This window comes from Squalius cephalus (assembly GCF_949319135.1).
Source record: "Squalius cephalus genome assembly, contig: scaffold_42, whole genome shotgun sequence".
NCBI classification, from domain to species: Eukaryota; Metazoa; Chordata; class Actinopteri; order Cypriniformes; family Leuciscidae; genus Squalius; species Squalius cephalus.
The window spans coordinates 544,074-558,845 of record NW_027645824.1 but is presented as its reverse complement, the minus strand read 5'-3'; the positions used below and the strand labels follow the sequence as shown (position 1 = coordinate 558,845).

At 39.0% G+C, this 14,772-nt stretch overlaps 1 protein-coding gene across 1 annotated transcript in view; it reads left to right on the top strand.

Annotated features, from left to right (window-relative positions):
* The window catches only part of LOC307154161 (pleckstrin homology domain-containing family G member 3), a 466,245-nt gene that overhangs the window by 90,118 nt on the left and 361,355 nt on the right, over positions 1–14,772 (top strand). The gene's annotated exons all lie outside the window — the stretch shown is intronic.

Here is a 14,772-nt window from a genome sequence, read left to right as displayed (position 1 = left end):
TAAACTGTAGAGATGCAACCTGGTCATTCAAATTATTTCAAATGGGATTTTCTTTTCAGTATTTTTTTTCTTTTTCTCCCTCGCCCCTTTGGCGGCCCTCAGTTCAATGTTGGGTTCCTAAATTGGCCCTCACCTATCAAAACTTTGAGAACCCCTGGTCTAAGGTATCAAACAGACATCAAGAATCAGCGTATGAATCTCAACAATGGTGACAAACAAAATGCTTCATGCAGCAATGCATGCTGGGTGCCACAATAGTGCAAATCTCATCCAGCATGCATTGCGGCATGAAGCTTTTCGTTTGTCACCATTGTTGAGATTCATACGCTGATTCTTGATGTCTGTGTTTGACTAGTTTCTGCTGCAGATTAAAATTTTCAGAAAACATTTATTTTATTATTCTGCACTACTGGACAGCATGATATAGTGTCACAGGATAATTATAACTAACAGCACATAAATAAATTAAATGTGCACTATCCATTTACTCATAAACTTGATCAGAGCTGCACTTGTTGATTATGACATCATCAAGAAACATCTTATCATATTTTAACTCGCCATAACAAATGTATTTTATTAAAATACAGTTAAAGCAGCCAGAGAAACACTAAAAGAAGAGTAAAGGGTCAAGAGCTCAAATAAAGGAGCCATAGGCCTATATCACGAAAAAATTGAAGACCGGAAGTACGTCTTTTAGTAGGGATACAGCTCTTCCGGTTAGCTCTTTACAATGGCGGAGTCCGATAGATACCGCTGGACCAAATCTCTCCGCAACCTGCCTGAAGTCACATATGACGATGTGGTTCGGATGGTAAATGAAAACTCTCAAGTGGAAAAGCGTGAAAGCTGAGTTATGGCTTTCTACGTCCTGACGCAGAGCAACCCGGTGCACTACAACAACAGCAGCGGGCCGTTCGCCAGTTAGGTAAACGTTTCTATGGTAACAGCGAGTTGGACCAATCAGCAGACGTTGCTGCTACGCTTAGGATTGTGGGTAGTGTAGTTTGTTTTCAGAAGATCGCGGATAAAACATGTTTTTCTTGAAACAAGGTTGATTTCATACGAACTTATAGCTTCTACAGGAGCAAAAACCTTCGTTTCACAACCTCATAGCTCCTGGTCAGTCTACCTCGGATGGTTTAGACATTATGGCTGATAATATAAATCCTTATGGAGAAATACTGTTGACCGGAAGTTCTGAATCCCTACTCCGCGTTCCGGAAGCAGGAAGTGTGACATAGGCCTATTAATCACGATTCTGGTGACTTCAAATAAAACATTCAGTGAAACATCAACATCTAAACCTCAGTTAATTCTCAATAAGAGCTTGTCTATGTAGATTCATGATGTCTAAAACATCCAAATGTTCAAACAAACTCTTTATTAAACGTCACTGGACTCCATAAACACAAGTTAACAATACGTTTCAATGTTCATCCAAACACTCAGTTGTAAAAACACAGGAAGTAACTCTGGCAAATACACACCGACTACAGTCACATGTGACACATATCTGACACAAGTTGTGTAACTAACACATTAGTGTGTAAAAGGTTTCAACACACTTCTGTGTAAGAGGAATAACACATTAGTTGTGTTAAAGGTAACACAAAATGTGTAGTCCTTATAAACACAGAGATGTGTTAAGAATCGACACAGGTTGTGTGTTAAATTTGACACAACATGTGTTGTCCCTGAGCACACACACTACATGTGTTAAAACTGACACAATATGTGTTAAAATCTACACAACATGTGTTAAAATCTACACAACATGTGTTGTCCCTGAGCACACACACTACATGTGTTAAAATCTACACAACATGTGTCATTTTTAACACATCTCTTTCTACAGGTTGTGTTGTTTTCAACTCCTCATTTTGAGCGCTGACACTCACCATCACTGTGAATGGTGTGCAGTGTTTGCTATGTTCTCAAACAAACAGGCCAGTGGAAATACAAGTTATTTATATACATAGATTTTGTCAGTTGCTACATTTTAATAAAATTCAAAGTGCAAACTCGGTTAACCTTTATTTCTTCATGAACTTTTGTCAAAAGCAGCATTATCAATTAGGGGTTGAAGTGTGAATAACTGAATAATGTCCAGTACAGTGAGTCTGTCCAGTCATTGAGCTTGAAACATTGTTTTGTACTTTGTGTGCACATGCATTCTGTTCTCGACTATTGATTAAACGGTTAATATTTTTGCATCTGGCCCTTTTGCTTTATTTTTTAAAATGACACAATTTGTGTGTTAAAATGACTTACACATTTATTGTGTTAAATTTGACACAACATGTGTTGTCCCTGAGCACACTCACCACATGTGTTAAAACTGACACAACATGTGTCATTTTTAACACATCTCTTTTTAGAGTGTACAAGAGTCACCACTTCCTCTGGTGATACACTCACTTACACCAGCGTGCAAAGTAGGCTATTACTTTGTATTATGGAGTCTGGAGATCTGGAGTCTGGAGATTATTTCTTGTTGAAGGGGAACTCTGTTCTTGGGACACGTTCCTTTCTACTGTTTCAACTGAATTTTATTAATATTGATAGTGTTTGGATGCTTACAATGGTTTGTTCGAATTGCATAAATCCATTAGCAAAACACAAAAAAATAAATAAATGATAAAATTATAAATCTTTACCCGGACAAGTGACTTTTGTGCATGGACAAGTAAAACATAAATTTACTTGTCCGAAGGACAAGTGCCTCAAAAAGTTAATGTCAAGCCCTGAAGGTATATACAGTATCTCACGAAAGTGAGTACACCCCTCACATTTCAGCAAACATTTTAGTATATCTTCTCAAGGGACAATACTATAGAAATTAATCTTATAGATAATCTTATAGATAGATTTTAGAGTAATCAATGTGCTACTTGTATAGCAGTTTATATTTACTGTCCTGCTTGTATGGCAGTTTATATTTACTGTCCTCTGAAAATAACTCAACATACAGCCATTATTGTCAAAATAGCTGGCAACAAAAGTGAGTACACCCTAAGTGATAATAGCTGTACGTTGTTTAACCATGCATTTTTTGTCTGTTTGACAGGACCATACAAATTGTTGTATATTGTATTAGAGCAGTTCAAATTAGTGCTTTGAGTTCGGTTCTCTCATACTGACCACTGGATGTTCAACATGGCACCTCTTATACCACTTTTCCACCAAAAAAGAACTGGTTCGGAACTGGTGCTGGTTCAAAGTTGATTCAACTTGCGAACCTTCTCAGAACCTGTTTGTTTTTCCACTGACTTAGAGAGCCCAGCGAACGACGTCGTTACGTCACTGTGTACGTTGCCATATGTCTTAGCTTTCTCAGAAACACTTGCACCAACTTCAAGCATAACAATTACAATGGCGGACTACATTGTCTTTCTGCAAATGTTTCTCCTCTAGTCGGAGGTTACGTTCGAGAAGAAGTTCGACAATAACCCCGCACCCAGCCCCCGACGTAAGCATGACATGGTAAAAGAACGGTTCTAGTCCAGCAAAGAGTTGGTGCCGCTTTGGAACCAATTTTCCTGGCTGTTCTTTGGCTGTCGAAACACAAAGAACTGGTTCGCGAGTAGGCACCGGCTCCTGCCTTGGTGGAAAAGGGGTAATAGCAAAGAACTCTCGAAGGATTTGAGAATTAGAATTATTGCTCTCCACAAAGATGGCCTAGGCTATAAGAAGATTGGTAACACCCTGAAACTGAGTTACAATACAGGCCAGGGTCATACAGAGGTTTTCCAAGATGGTTTCCACTTGGAGCAGGCCGTGCGAGGGTCAATCATCGTGCTGTACGTCAGGTGCAGAAGCTGGCTTCAAAAAACAGACGCATGAGTGCTACCAGCATTGCTTTAGAGGTTGCAGAAGCGGAAGGTCAGCTTGTCAGTGCTCAGACCATACACCACACACTGCAACAAGTCGGTTTGCATGGCCGTCGTCCCAGAAGGAAGCCTCTTCTGAAGCTGGCTCACAAGAAAGCCTGCAAACAGTTTGCTTAAAGCAGTGGTTCTCAAACTTTTTTGGATGCTTTTTTGGATCTTTTGAATGCACACAGCTCTCTGCCCGATGAGTGGATACTCCCTCTCCACTCCAAACCAGAATTCACTAAGATTCTGAGCTTCAGGGTGGAAAACCTGAGCCTCAGGGTGGAGTCAGATGTCATCTCAATAAACTGGTCCTCCTCAGCAGACCCAAAATCAGCAGGTGCTGCAAGACAGAATATAAATAAATAGGCTTACTTTATTTGTCATTGCATAATAAACACAAAGAAATCTGTTTGACAACAATCTATTCCAGTTAGTAAGTAGCATAACATAAATAAAATGCATGTATAATATATGAGTATAATATTCAATATAATGTCAAATTACCAACCTGCTGCATTGAATGGATCCATAACCCAGGCATACTGAGCACTGTTGTTCGGGAAGTATTTTTGAAACAATTCTTTGAGGGAAGAGATGTGCTGCTTAATACAAGGGATAACTGTGGTGGCTCCAGAATCAGTGTTTTTAGCAACTTCACTCAGGTTCTCAAAGACATCTATGTTTTGCTGATCGAGGCGCCTTGCCCCATACCTCAAGCTTTCGGCTGAATGCATTGATCGTATCTGCCAGGTGAGGTAGGTGCTTGTCTTTGCCTTGAAGCTGAAGATTTAATTCATTCAGCTTGCCAAACATATCGCTGAGGTAGGCCAGTTTAAACAGAAATTCTTCATCACTGAACTTGCTTGCAGCCTCATACATGCGGTCCTCCTCCAAGAACATCCGAATCTCTGCCCTGAGCTCAAAGACGCGCGGCAGCACTTTGCCGCGGGAGAGCCACCTTGCTTCACTGTGAAACAGCACAGATGTGTGATCAGCTCCCATTTCCTCACAAAGTGCGGAGAACAGTCGCGCTTTCAGGGGGAAGGGTTTTGATCAAATTTACCACGCTCACTACTTCTGTCAAAACCTCATTTAATTCAGGGCTGAGTTGCCTTGACGCGAGCGCTTCCCTGTGAATGACACAGTGCGTCCAGTGCGCATCTGGTGCAACCCTCTTTATTAGTGCCTGCAGCCCGTTTCTTGACCCTGCCATGGTCTGTGCGCCATCAGAGCAAAAGCCCACACAGTTTTCCTATTTAAGGCCGTGTTCTTTGAGGTAACTGTCCATGATCTTAAACAGCTCATCAGCTGTGGCTCTATTTTTTTATGTATTTGCAAAACAGCAAATCCTCGCACAGTGACTCGCCATTCACATAGCGGACGTACGAGATGAACAAGCAGTCTTTATTGCTGTCAGTAGCTTCGTCCACTTGTAATGCAAAATGACTGTCTTTTAATTTTTCTATGAGTTGTTCCTCAAGATCACTTGAAATGTTGCATACATCTTGCAACTGTGTCGTTTGACAAGGGAATAGTTTTTAATTTTGCTGCGCTTGTCTCGTCAAGCATAATTGACACCATGTCTAGCGCAGCGGGGAGAATGAGCTGCTCTGCGATTGTGTGTGGTTTTTTGGATTGTGCAATTCTGTATGCCACTCTATATGACGCCATCTGTGCTTTACTGTTTACTGATGCAGCTTTTACCATGCGAGTCTCCTGTTGACGGTATTCTGCAAGTTTTCTTTGAAAGAAATCAAGTGGCTTATTGACGTGACTGGGGTGTGTGGTCTCTAGGTGTCGTCTTAATTTGTTGGGTCTCATACTATCTGCTGCTAGCGGTTTAAGACACAGAACACACATCGGTCTCTCCTCTGCCCCCACCACCGCTGCCGTGAATCCAAGAGCAAGATACCCATCATCATATTTTCTTTTCGGTTGGCTTTTTGGTTGATTAGGTCCGTCTGGCTTGTGTCTCTCTGCTGGCGCTGGCTCGACAACTTTTGAGGTCCGTGTCACAAATTTATCCATGTTTTGTTATTGTTTTTTTCAAGGCGACTGTTATTTTAGAACATTCCCGCTTAATGTTTCCATGGCGACGCGTCATATTTGTCACGTGACACACCGCAGCCACAATAACACTATGACAGATCGCCTTAATTTCCTTTTTCCTTTTTTATTTCAAAATATTCACAAACTTGCTTACCATGTCATCAACTATCTGATATTCCGATTCTCAAAAATGTGTAAGTGAGTGTGTTTGGTCGTTTAAAAACCTTTATAAATAATCTTGATCTATAACGTAAGATGGGCGCCACCATGTTTCTTTGCGACACAGTTCAGAGAGTCCTGTCTGTCATCAGTTTCTCCCGAAATACATGCAAGAAAGTGGCCAGTGAACTCTTAGAAGAATAGAGTAAACTTTATAGTTACTGACACTATGTTTGTCTGATGTGAATAACACACGTCGTCAAATTATATTTGAATAGATTGTTATTGCTGCTTCCACAGACATCAGTGTGTATTTTACAAACTCCAAATGTATTGTTTTACTAGTGCTTATGTGTATTTAAATGGCTGAAACCTAAAATAAACATTATTAGGTTGAAAACAATGCATAGTTGTGATATATGACAGCGCTGAGCTCGTCCGTCTCTGGCTCAGCGCCAACCAACGCTCGAGAGCACAATTTGAATCTGGCAGTTATTGTCACGACGCGCACATGAAAAGGTGAATTCCAATAGCAGCTTTATTTAGGGTAATCCGTAATCATATCCACAAACAGGTAAACGGTCATAATCCAAGTAAATCAGTCCAAAATAAGAAACAAACAAATAAACAAACCAAGACAGACTCTGAGATGCGGGTGACACAATACAAGGACTCCGTGACAGACACTAAACAGGCAGGGTATTTAAACACAGAAACTAACGATCATGATGGGGAACAGCTGGGGGCAATGAACAGTGATGAGAGCAGACAAGGATTGTGGGGAATGCAGTTCCTAATGTGACAGACACCGTGGGGGAAGGAGGACATCTAGTGGTAACCAGGGAACACAAACCAGACACTGTGACAGTTATGTCACGTCACTGAACATTCTAAATCCCATATGTGGGACCGTACTCTCAGGGGCACAGAAATAAAAATCCCAGAGACTAGGGCTGCACAATTAATCGAATTTCTAATCGCGATTACGATTATGGATGCCACGATTACGTAATCGTTCAAAGCCGCGATTACAAAAAAAAACAAAAAAAAAAACACTCTGCGTCCATTTAGAGCATGTTATGAGAGGCAAATCACAACTACTTCAGAAAACCCTGCACAATAGGAACTACCAGGCAGTGACGTATGTGTACGCTGAAATAAAGTCTTTCACCTCAGAAAAACGGACGTTCCTGTCATGTCAGCCGTTATACTGTGCTCGTAGTGCACACTCTTCAATTGCACGCGCAAATGCGGCGGCGCGCGCTTTGTATAAAGTGCAAAGGAAACTACGAGCATGCAACGTTGTTATTTTGTAAATTGGTAAGTCACGAAATAAAAGTAAAATACCAGTAAATCACGTTACTGGTACGTCGTGTGTTAGCTGAGAAGGATTTGCATGCAGGGATGATTTTCATTCTATTCACAGTTTCATTCTATAGCAGTTTCCAGGTTTCATTAACAGTTATTGTTAATATTGTGTTTTCACCATGGTAACTGTCGTTTCAATATTAACCCCAGAATGCCACTTTATTTTCACTTTGTGTTATTTTTTATATTTTAAATGACTGTGGTGGCTCATACCAACATTGTATTAACAAAAACTAGTTTGGGACTGCTATTTAATAGCTTTAGCATAGGCCTAATGTTTATTTCTTAGTAGTCTTTACTATTAGTCATATTCTTACAATTTATGTGTATGTTAAGTAAAGGGGGACAGTGTGTGTGTTCACAATTTTTAAGTAAACATGTATAATAATATGCCTATATAATAATAATAATTATTATTATTATTTTCAATGTAAATTGTGATAATCGTAATTAATAATCGCAATTACAATTTCAAGGGAATAATCGACAATTATGATTTTTGTCATAATCGTGCAGCCCTACCAGAGACCAAACCGGATACCACTCAAAAGGTTAAACATTTCATTTGTAACCATGAATACAAAAATGAAACTGAGATGAGGTGTTGAACACACACACACACACACACCGCAGTCACTCTCTAGTCTAGTGCGCGGTCTTGCTCCAGATTCCGGAAGATTTGATCTCACGTTACCATATAAGGCATAAAAAGGAAAATTTCCTCCCGTTTGGCGCGCCCCACCTGTCACGTCTCTATTCCCCACCTGTCACGTCTCTATTCCCCACCAGTGGGCGCGCCCCACAGTTTGAGAAACGCTGGCTTAAAGCAACCTGTCCAAGAGTATGAATTACTGGAACCATGTCCTGTGGCCTGATGAGACTAAGATAAACTTGTTTGGCTCAGATGGTATCCAGAATGTGTGGCGACTCCCTGGTAAGGAGTACCAAGAAAATGTGTCTTGCCTACAGTTAAGCATGATGGTGGTAGCATCATGGTCTGGGGCTGCATGAGTGCTGCTGGTACTGGGGAGCTGCGCTTCATTGAGGGAAACATGGATTCCAACATGTACTGTGACGTTCTGAAGCAGAACATGATGCCCTCCCTTCAGAAACTGGGCCGAACAGCATGATAACGACCCCAAACACACCGCCAATATGACTACTGCCTTGCTGAGGAAGCTGAAAGTGAAGGTGATGGAGTGGCCAAGTATGTCTCCAGACCTGAACCCTATTGAGCACCTGTGAGGCGTCCTCAAGCGGAAGGTGGAGAAGCACCATGTGTCTAACATCCAGCAGCTTCGTGATGTCATTATGGAGGAGTGGAAGAGGGTCCCAGCAGCAACCTGTGCAGCTCTGGTGAACTCCATGCCTAGGAGGATTAAGGCAGTGCTGGATAACAATGGTGCTCACACAAAATATTGACACTTTTGACACAGTTTTGACATGTTCACATAGGGTGTACTCACTTTTGTTGCCAGCTATTTTGACAATAATGGCTGTATGTTGAGTTATTTACAGAGGACAGTATATACTGCTATACAAGCAGCACTTTGACTACTCTAAAATATATCCAGGTTTCATTTCTATAGTATTGTCCCTTGAGAAGATACACTAAAATGTTTGCTGAAATGTGAGGGGTGTACTCACTTTTGTGAGATACTGTATATAGAGATAGAGAGATAGATAGTGAGGTGAGCAAACATGCATGTTTTGAGCCATGAGTAGCTGAGAGTGCACACGTCTTGGGCTGTTTTTAAAACAGGTAAATGGATTAACAGACTGGATTATCTGGAGAGATCTTACATGCTGTCTCCTCTGGTTAGTGTAAAGCCAAGCTTTCACATGTGAGGGCCAGCGAGTGACATACAGTGTAGTGTCCTATAAGTGTCTTATGTTTTTCACTTTATTGTAATCAGCCATTGTTGGATATCTGTCTGCCAATTTTGGATTTTTACCTACTTTATGGTTCTTTTAAAGAGCAGTATCACTTGAAGAAAGCTGTGTACAGGTAACAATTGTTTTGTGTATGTTTTAATAATCTTTTTATTTTATTTTATTTTTTTAAACAATGCAGTAAAGATAGTCACAAAGTTGAAATAAATGAAGAAATGTTTATGAATTATTTTACATGTTCCAACAACTTGCATACACAGGAGTGTGGAATATCATATGCAGTCAAAGACACGTGCACCCTCCAAAAAACAATCATAATATGTTAACGTTGGGATGAAAAGTTGTATTGTAAGTGTTTGTGTTGTAACAATTTTATCAAAGCAATTAGGCACTTGAGGCCTGGTTGTATTGTGATTTATATTGTTGTCATGCTTAATGCCCTTCACTTAATGCCCTTCAGCTTGTAAGCATATTGTGACCTGTATATACTTCCTTGTCTTTGTCTGTGTGCTCTTCCAAAGCAACTACCTGCTTAACTCAGTAGAGGTCTTTGTAACACAAAACACAAAAGCACACAGCATGTGTTTCACAACAGTGCAGTTCATCATCATTAGTGTTAGGTTCTTTACAACACAGTTAAATTGTGTCTTAATGAGTTCTCAGGTGAACTGGAAGTCGTCTCTTATCGCTGTTGTTATGCACTGCAGTGACTCTGTGAGCATGTCGTGTGACTCGGTGTGTGTGTGTGTGCTGTAGCTGTCGTTTCTGCACAGCTGAGCCATGAGTGATGTGTTGTCTGTTCTGATAGGGGGTGGGACACCAGTGCTGCCTCTAAACTCTCCGTAATTTTTCCGTATGAGTGCAAAAAAAAAAATAAAAAAAAAATATTAATTTTTATCTTATATGCTTGTGTTATACATCAATCGATCCTGTTTAGTGTGTTTTTTTTTGTGTATGCTCATAATAAAAACAAAGTGTTGTGCTTTTCGCCAAATAAAGAAAAAAAAACATGATGCGAGTTCTGCCTACTCTCCGTCAGTGAAGTCAATTCTGAAACGCGTCCGAAAATGAACTGTAACTCAGCGAATACTCAGTCAAACAGGCATACAGTCACTCAGGCATGAAGCTTGAATTCTCTTCTTTCAAATGAAGTAATTTTTATAAAAAACAAATATTCACAGTTTATATAATATGTATGTAAAGAGAGAGATGTCAGTCGTTCTCATCTCAGCTAATTAAGTTTTAATGTGACTCCGCCTACGGAGACCGCGCTATTCAAACGCAAATGTGAGGCGATCCATACAAACCTGTGAAACGCCCACATCCGCTGGATAAGGCCGGTGAAACACTGGATGCGTGGCGTTGTCTCAGCTGCGTGGCGTGTCCGTTTTTATTTCGGCTCCCATGTTAACAGTTTAGAGTTTGCACACTGCCTGTGTGAGACGCGCGTCTCAGGAAAACGCGTGCATTCTAGAAATAGAACCGACGCCTATTTTTCACACGACACGCAAGCGTCTTGGAAGCGTTTCCATGCAAAATTGAATAGGAAAATCTGTTTATTTGTCATTTTGACACGAATACATATTAATAAATGTCCTTTTGATGTTTAAAAGTGTCTAGGTTTTGACATAAATGCAAATATAAATGTAATTTTACAAAATATGATCGATTTTCAAATACTGCTGTATTGAATGAACAGCTTTTAGCAAACTCTATTGCTATACTGAGATGAGGAATATATACTGTATGTGTTTTGTCAAAAATAAAGTCATCAACTAACTAATGAATCCTTTACTTTGAAATACGTATGATAAAATGTATACTTTAGTTTTGAAAGACGTTGACTAGTTTTGAAAAGATTATAAAGTATGTATGTGCATGCATATATATATGTGTGTGTGTATATATGAAGAGTTCAGATGCAAAAGCCTCTAAATGCCATCTGAAATTTTCTCCTAGAACGATCATTTTTATGAAGCTTGTATATTTAAGTTAGCTATAGGTGACACACCTGAATGAATGGCTCATTAAGTATGCAGGGACGTAGTCTCACCAGGTGTGAACTACTAAATATGCATGATGCTGTTGGAGCGTTTACGCCCCATCCGCATATTGGCTTTCCAAACTAAAAGTGTTTCACAAAACTAAAATCAATGTATCGTTTTTTTGTGGATGATTAGGCAGGATGATTTTCATATCATTTTGAAGAAAAAACACTAGGCGATGACATCCATTAGTCAAAAGTCTTATTGCCACATATTTAGTATGTGTTTTGTGGCCTTATTTCAGAAACTTTAATTTTTAGTTTTTTCGATAACCATGCATAAACATTATTCTCTCAAAAATGAAAACATGTACATACATGTGGCTCACATATTATGGAAGTCCTGTTTGTGCTATATAGAGTGAATTTACACCTTTGCCATTAATATGTTTATAAGCAACTGAAAAAAGCACAAATGTCAGGGCATGTCAGAACATCTCAAGGACCCCAAAAACACCCCAGACCCCAGAGGGTTAATGGTCTACGTCGTTTCCAACTGTATTTGATTCTTTGCCAAGTACCCCCTGACCGACCGCTAATCATTTGAGATAGAAATAAAAGCTATGACTATAATATAGTGATGTGCCATCATTATGAGATTTATTAGGGCTGGGCGATAAATCGATTTTATCGATTAATTCGAATGTGCAGTTTACGTCGATTTTTTTGAATGAAAATCGGTTTTCTCTTTAACATTCGCCAACGCTCCCCTCTGAGCTCCCGTAGCTCCGAACGGGCTAAGCTCTTCCCCCGCGCGTTTGGCATAGATACACAAACAACACGGCAAGACCGCGGCAGCACAAACACACCCGCCAAAAAACAATCTACAGTCTTACAAACTGAATCTGCAGGGCTGCCAACTCTCACGAATTCACCGTGAGACTCACGCAATCGTCACTTTTTACACACTCTCACGCTACACATCCATTTTCTCACGCAGAGAAAAATCGCGAAGCAAAGAGGACACTGACACCGACAGACAAGACAGAGAAGGTTACTATTGCTATGAAACAAATTCTCAGCTCTCAGATTCTGTCGATTTAATTACGAAATTCAAACAATAAACACCGTTTTGCCGCTTGACAGATCGCTGACAGAGTTCAAGCGGCAAGTGAACCGATCATCTGTTACTCTTTACTACTAGTTAATAGTAGGCTAAATAAACACGAATGATCAATAGGTAATTTGAAAGATACAGTTCAACTTACCGAAATGAAATAAAATCGATCGATCTGTGTTTTTCAACTGCGGAAAGAGGTCTAACAGCTAGAGGACAATATGTCACGTAAAGTTACTTTTACCTCTGGAAAGCCCATTAATGACCATAGCACGTTAGTTGGACTTTAAAATAATTGCTGTAGAGAGTAGTATTTTGCTAAATATGATAACTATATTACATATTTATAATATTTTTACCTATATCATTAAAATATTATAATGTTGAACTTGTTATTATAAAAAAACACATAATATTTAATTTGAGATGTTATTTTTAACCTTTAATAATAATACCAGCTGACAGGGCTTTAAATTAACATGTATCTACTGTACCTAGTATTTATCCAAAGGAATCGATATTGAATCAAGATCAGAATCAAATCACAAGAATTGAATTGAAATTGTGAAAGCAATAATAAAAACAGTAGCATACCAGTCATTGTACCATGTAAACATTGTGTTGTCACTAAACTTAATAAAATTCTGTTTAGTTACCAAATGTTTTGACAATCACAATACACTTTATTGTGATGTACTTTTTTTTTCACGTTCCCCACCAATCCCAATCCACCCATTTCATGTTCTGTTCTGTTCTGTTCTGTTATGTTATGTTACATTTTCTCTGTTTACAAAGGCAGGGCCTGCCATCTTGTCTTTTTGGCTTGTTGTTTCTGATTGCACTTTAACCCCAAGGGGAAAATCCAAATCAAATCCCAGAAGGGAAAATCAAAACAAAATAAAGTTAAAAATTGTTTTGAACAATTTCTTTGTCATCCGCAGATTGATTTTAAGTAGGGGAAGAAAAAAAAATCGGTTTAAATCGTAAATCGAATTTTTTGTGAAAAAATCAGGGAATTTTTTTTTAGGCCATATCGCCCAGCCCTAAGATTTATTAAACAAATGAAAAACATTTGCAATAATAAACATTAGCAATAAACATTTGCAATGATAAACAACGTAGGCCTATCATTACTGATAACTGATCGTGCAGTTTAATTACCCCTTGACTGGCCCCAATATTATCAATCTTTGATAAAAGAAACATATACAGCGTGTATATAGCCTATATGATGTGTATTACATTTTAGCTCAAAAACAATTGTAATGAAAGATAGGATCATAAGATGCGCAATATATCGGGAGACATGGTTTTTACAAGTTTTACAAGACAAGTTTTGTTTTGTAAATCATCAGACATGATTTTTACCACTTCATTAAGTTTTGCTTTGTAGAAAGCCTTTCTTTAAAGCGAATTTCGTTTTGTACAAATTTTATCTTAATTTTAATAAATGTTTCATCAACCAATTGCATGTATTTAATAAATAAAAAGCAAATATAGCAGACAATATAATAACCGTGACATGGAGGCGCCGGTGCGCCGCGTTCACTTGCATTGCATTGTGAACTAGAGCGCATCTCATCGTAAATGAATGAAACTCAGCGTAGGCCTATGCCTCATACATTAGCATTAAATATCTTTGCTGCATCCTTTCTAGAACAGACAAGGGCTTTCTTGCGGCTCACATCAGCAGAGCATTGCATTGTCCATAGACCGCAAAACAATCCGCGGATGGCGGGCGGGTGCGGCTTTGAAATTTGATCAAAAAACGTTGGTGCGGATGATGAGTTTTGTGATGCGGTTGCGGATGAAATAATACTCCATCCGCGTATCTCTATCGATAACAACATTGAACACTACACAAATATTAATTTTATTTTTTTAATTTAGGCGATCAGACGAACGTCGCAACGCCCAGTTACAAAAAAATTTAAAAAATTACAAAGAAGAGATCTCTCTGTCTGGAAGAGTCTACGGTGTATTCAGCTGTGTTTCGCCAGTCACTGAGTGCACAGTTAACCTGTTAAGCTGCAACCCCACTTTTGAAAAATCCCCAGAAATGACATACCCAAACTGAAACGGATACAGTTCATGAACCCTTTGTACTAAAAGCACAAGTATGATCTCATTTGAAAGCTGACACCTGGCAGTTTATTGTAAATGTAGAATTAATTATTTTCATAATGACAAAAATTGTTATAAATAGCTTCAAAGTTTTGTAAAGTTATTAGAAATTATTTTTTATGAAACATCTTCATGAAAATAAAATTGAAGTTGGCACTGTAGCAATCTAGAAATGCACTACAGCTAAAGCCACATGTCTA